The sequence below is a fragment of the Bos indicus x Bos taurus genome, chromosome 10 (genome assembly GCF_003369695.1).
Source record: "Bos indicus x Bos taurus breed Angus x Brahman F1 hybrid chromosome 10, Bos_hybrid_MaternalHap_v2.0, whole genome shotgun sequence".
Taxonomy (NCBI): domain Eukaryota; kingdom Metazoa; phylum Chordata; class Mammalia; order Artiodactyla; family Bovidae; genus Bos; species Bos indicus x Bos taurus.
This window is the reverse complement of record NC_040085.1, coordinates 94,295,518-94,301,517: the sequence shown is the minus strand read 5'-3', so window position 1 is coordinate 94,301,517 and position 6,000 is coordinate 94,295,518.

The following is a 6,000-nucleotide window of genomic DNA, read 5'->3' as shown; positions in this document are numbered from 1 at the left end:
TATAAAATTTGGAATAATTTCCCACAAACTAGCTTCTGGCTCCATACATACTTCTGGTACAGATGACATAGGCTGTGTTCAGATTGTCACACAGCCTCTGGCCCTGAACCTTGATGTTACAATCCTGGGAGAGCAGACAGTGGGCTGGAGGCAGATAGCTGGAAGCTATTCTTCTACAGCAATGGTTAACAATAAAATGCTACTCACAGAAGTGACTGTGAATCATATAAATATCCTCCCACTCAATTCTAACAACTTGTATCTCAAACTCAACTTCCCTTTAACTGGAACTCAAAATTACTCCAACCACTCTAATACTACCAGACACAAGGAGAACTGTGATAGAGGAGAAAAAATACAAACACATGAACATATTGCTAAGGCACCTTCCAGGACCTTGGAAAGGGCGTGTGTAAATGGGGGCCTTGGAAATTTAACCCTCCTTAGTTTAATTGAAAATTAAGCCTTGCTGCTGACGTTTTACTGGGATTCAGAGACAAGGACGTAAACACTTGTACTTAGTCAGCTATCTTGAAGCAGAAGTTTCTTGGATGTCTTTTTTTAAACTTTTTATTATGAAAATTTCCAATTATACACCAAAGCAGTAAGAATGGTATAATGGATATTCATGGTTTTCATCAAGTTCTAAAATGATCAAATTTTGCTGATCTTGTTTATTTGGGTGCTTCCAGTTCAAGAAATTTGTAGGGGATAGATACAAAGAATGAGTCATGGGCTCTGCCCTCATGTATGTATCTGATGAGGAAGATGTGGTGTGAGTCCAGCAAACCCTGTCACACTGCCCACGGGAGAACTCGGGTTTAAAGGATAGAACACCGTCAACAAGGAATGACCAGTAATGGGTTCGAGGAGGAAATAAGTACCTATTTTAGAAAACAAGTACCTATTTTAACTTGTCCAAGCTGAAACAGAATTGAAATATCTGAAATACATATTCTGGTTTTCACTCTAGAATGTTCCTCTCAGCTTTGGAGAAATAGTTCAATCTCTTTGCTATTTACCTAGATATTTAATACTCAAATTTATTCAGATGTACGACTTCCCTTTCACTTTCATCAAGAGGCTCTTTTGTTCTTCTTCTCTTTCTGCCATAGGGGTGGTGTCATCTGCATATCTGAAGTTATTGATATTTCTCCCGGCCATCTTGATTTCAGCTTGTGCTTCATCCAGCCCAGTGTTTCTCATGATGTACTCTGCATATAAGTTAAATAAGCAGGGTGACAATATACAGCCTCGACGTACTCGTTTCCCTATTTGGAACCAGTCTGTTGTTCCATATCCAGTTCTAACTGTTGCTTCCTGACCTGCATACAGATTTCTCAAAAGGCAGGTCAGGTGGTCTGGTATTCCCATCTCTTGAAGAATTTTCCACAGTTTATTGTGGTCCACACAGACAAAGGCTTTGGGATAGTCAATAAAGCAGAAATAGATGTTTCTCTGGAACTCTCTTGCTTTTTCAATGATCCAGCAGATGTTGGCAATTTGATCTCTGGTTCCTCTGCCTTTTCTAAATCCAGCTTGAACATCTGGAAGTTCATGCATGGTTCATGTACTGCTGAAGCTTGGATTGGAGAATTTTGAGCATTACTTTGCTAGCATGTGAGATGAGTGCAATTGTGTGGTAGTTTGAGCATTCTTCGGCATTAGCCTTTCTTAGGGATTGGAATGAAAACTGACCTTTTCCAGTCCTGCAGCCAATGCTGAATTTTCCAAATTTGCTGGCATGTTGAGTGCAGCACTTTCACAGCATCATCTTTTAGGATTTGAAATAGCTCAACTGGAATTCCATTACCTCCACTAGCTTTGTTCATGATGCTTCCTAAGGCCCACTTGACTTTGCATTCCAGGATGTCTGGCTCTAGGTGAGTGATCACACCATCGTGATTATCTGCGTCATGAAGATCTTTTTTGTACAGTCCTTCTGTGTATTTTTGCCACCTCTTCTTAATATCTTCTGCCTTTGTTAGGTCCATACCATTTCCGTCCTTTATTGTGCCCATCTTTGCATGAAATGTTCCCTTGGTATCTGTAATTTTCTTGAAGACATCTCTAGTCTTTCCCATTCTATTGTTTTCCTCTATTTCTTTGCACTGATCATTGAGGAAGACTGTCTTATCTCTCCTTGCTATTCCTAAAGATTCCTAAAGAAGTTCTAAAATCTCTGCATTCAAATGGGTATATCTTTCCTCTTCTCCTTTGCCTTTCACTTCTCTTCTATTCACAGCTATTTGTAAGGCCTCCTCAGACAACCATTTTTCATTTTTGCATTTCTTTTTCTTGGGGATGGTCTTGCTCCCTGCCTCCTGTACAATGTTATGAACCTCCATCCATACTTCATCAGGCACTCTGTCTATCAGATCTAGTACCTTAAATCTATTTCTCACTTCTACTGTATAGTCATAAGGGATTTTATTTAGGTCACAGGAGCTGCAAGCAGTGGCTGCACAGAGCTGGAACAGCAAGCTGCTGAGAGGAGATACCGCATGTCCAAGGTCAGAAGCGCTGGCTGCACTTCGCTGGAGCAGCTGTGAATAGATACCCCACGTCCAAGGTCAAGCACGGCAGCTGCGCTTCGCTGGATGGTGGTATGGAGACACCCCACGATCACAGTCTGATGGTACCCCAGCAAGATGGTAGACGCTGGAGCGGCTGTGAGGAGATACCCCACGTCCAAGGGCAAAGGAGACGCCCCAGCAAGACGATAGGAGGGGCGAATTCACATTTAGAATCAAACCTGATTTCCACCAGAGACGCTCAGAGGGCTCAAACAAACCTTGTGAGACCCAGGGACCCAGGGACCCCACAGAGACTGGGACAGAATTGTGTTTGAGCATCTCCTGTGGATATACGGGTCGGCAGTGGTCTGCCGCAGGGACAGGGGCTCTGGGTGTGGGGATGGCATAAGCCCTCTTGGAGGAGGTCACCATTAACCCTACCACAGAGCTGCCAGAACTTACACAGGACTGGGAAATAGACTCTTGGAGGGCACAACAGAGCCTTGTGCACTAGGACCAGGGAGGAAGGAACAGCGACCCCACAGGAGACTTGCCTGTGGTGTCCAGGAGTCTCTGGCGAAGGCGTGGGTTGGTGATGGCCTGCTGCAGGGCTGGGGGCACGGACTGTAGCAGTACATGCATGGGACCTTTTGAGAAAGGTCACCATTATCTTCATTACATCCACCATAGTTTGGCCCCAGATAAATAGCAGGGAGGGAACACAGCTCCACCCATCAACAGAAAATTGGATTAAAGATTTACTGAGCATGGTCCTGCCCAGCAGAACAAGACCCAATATCCTCCTCGGTCAGTCTGTCCCATCAGGAAGCTTTCATAAGCCTTTTATGCTTCTCCATCAGAGAGCAGACAGACTGAAAGCCACAATCACAGGAAACTAACCAATCTAATCACATGGACCACAGCCTTGTCTAACTCAGTGAAACTATGAGCCATGAGGGCCACTCAAGATACGGGTCATGGTGGAGAGTTCTGACAAAATGTTGCCCACTAGAAAAGGGAATGGCAAACCACTTTAGCATTCCTGGCTTGAGAACCCCATGAACAGTATGAAAATGCAAAAAGATAGGACACTGAAAGATGAACTCCCCAGGTCTGTAGATGCCTAATATACTACCAGAGATCAGTGGAGAAATAACTCCAGAAAGAATGAAGAGACAGAGCCAAAGCAAAAACAACACCCAGTTGTGGATGTGACTGGTGATGGAAGCAAGGTCTGATGCTGTAAACAGCAATATTGCAGAGGAACCTGGAATGTTAGGTCCATGAATCAAGGCAAATTGGAATTGGTCAAACAGGAGATGGCAAGAGTGAACATTTTAGGAATCAGAGAACTAAAATGGAGTGGTTGGATGAATTTAACTCAGATGACCATGATATCTACTACTGTGGGCAAGAATCCCTTAGAAGAAATGTCATAGTCAACAAAAGAGTCCAAAATGCAGTACTTGGGCACAGTCTCAAAAACGAAGGCATGATCTCTGTTCATTTCACGGCAAACTGTTCAATATCACGGTAATGCAAATCTATGCCCCAACCAGTAATGCTGAAGAAGCTGAAGTTGAAAGGTTCTATGAAGGCCTACAAGACCTTCTAGAAATAACACCCCAAAAAACTGTCCATTTCATTATAGGGGACTGGAATGCAAACATAGGAAGGCAAGAAACACCCAGAGGAACAGGCAAATTTGGACTTGGAGTATGGAATGAAGCAGGCAAAGGCTAATAGAGTTTTGCCAAGAGAACATACTGGTCATAGCAAACACCCTCTTCCAACAACACAAGAAAAGACTCTACACATGGACATCACCAGATGGGTGACACCGAAATCAGATTGATTATATTCTTTGCAGCCAAAGATGGAGAATCTCTATAGAGTCAGCAAAAACAAGATGAGGAGCTGACTGTGGCTCAGATCACGAACTCCGCATTGCCAAATTTAGTCTTAAGTTGAAAAAAGTAGGGAAAACCACTAGACTATTCAGGTATGACCTAAATAAAATCCCTAACGATTATACAGTGGAACTGAGAAATAGATTTAAGGTACTAGATCTGATAGACAGAGTGCCTGAAGAACTATGGACGGAGGTTCATAACATTGTACAGGAGGCAGGGAGCAAGACCATCCCCAAGAAAAAGAAATGCAAAAATGAAAAATGGTTGTCTGAGGAGGCCTTACAAATAGCTGTGAATAGAAGAGAAGTGAAAGGCAAAGGAGAAGAGGAAAGATATACCCATTTGAATGCAGAGTTTTTAGAACTTCTTTAGGAATTCTTTAGGAATAGCAAGGAGAGATAAGACAGTCTTCCTCAATGGTCAGTGCAAAGAAATAGAAGAAAACAATAGAATGGGAAAGACTAGAGATCTCTTCAAGAAAATTACAGATACCAAGGGAACATTTCATGCAAAAACGGGCACTGTAAAGGACAGAAATGGTATGGACCTAACAGAGGCAGAAGATATTAAGAAGAGGTGGCAAAAATACACAGAAGGACTGTACAAAAAAGATCTTCATGACGCAGATAATCACCATGGTGTGATCACTCACCTAGAGCCAGACATCCTGGAATGTGAAGTCAAGTGGGCCTTAGAAAGCATCACTACAAACAAAGCTAGTGGAGATAATGGAATTCCAGTTGAGCTATTTCAAATCCTAAAAGATGATGCTGTGAAAGTGCTTCACCCAATATACTAGCAAATTTGGAAAACTCAGCAGTGGCCACAGGACTGGAAAAGGTCAGTTTTCATTCCAATCCCTAAGAAAGGCAATGCCAAAAATGCTCAAACTACCTCACAATTGCACTCATCTCACATGCTAGCAAAGTAATGCTCAAAAGTCTCCAATCCAAGCTTCAGCAGTACATGAACCATGAACTTCCAGATGTTCAAGCTGGATTTAGAAAAGGCAGAGGAACCAGAGATCAAATTGCCAACATCTGCTGGATCATCGAAAAAGCAAGAGAGTTCCAGAGAAACATCTATTTCTGCTTTATTGACTATCCCAAAGCCTTTGTCTGTGTGGACCACAACAAACTGTGGAAAATTCTTCAAGAGATGGGATTACCAGACCACCTGACCTGCCTCTTGAGAAATCTATTTGCAGGTCAGGAAGCAACAGTTAGAACTGGACATGGAACAACAGACTGGTTCCAAATAGGGAAACGATTAAGTCAAGGCTGTATATTGTCACTCTGCTTATTTAACTTATATGCAGAGTACATCATGAGAAACGCTGGGCTGGATGAAGCACAAGCTGAAATCAAGATTGCCGGGAGAAATATCAATAACCTCAGATACACAGATGACACCACCCTTATGGCAAAAAGTGAAGAGGAACTAAAGATCCTCTTGATGAAATTGAAATATTAGAGTGAAAAAGTTGGCTTAAAGCTCAACATTCAGAAAACAAAGATCATGGCATCCATTCCCGTTATTTCATGGCAAATAGATGGAGAAACAGTGGAAAC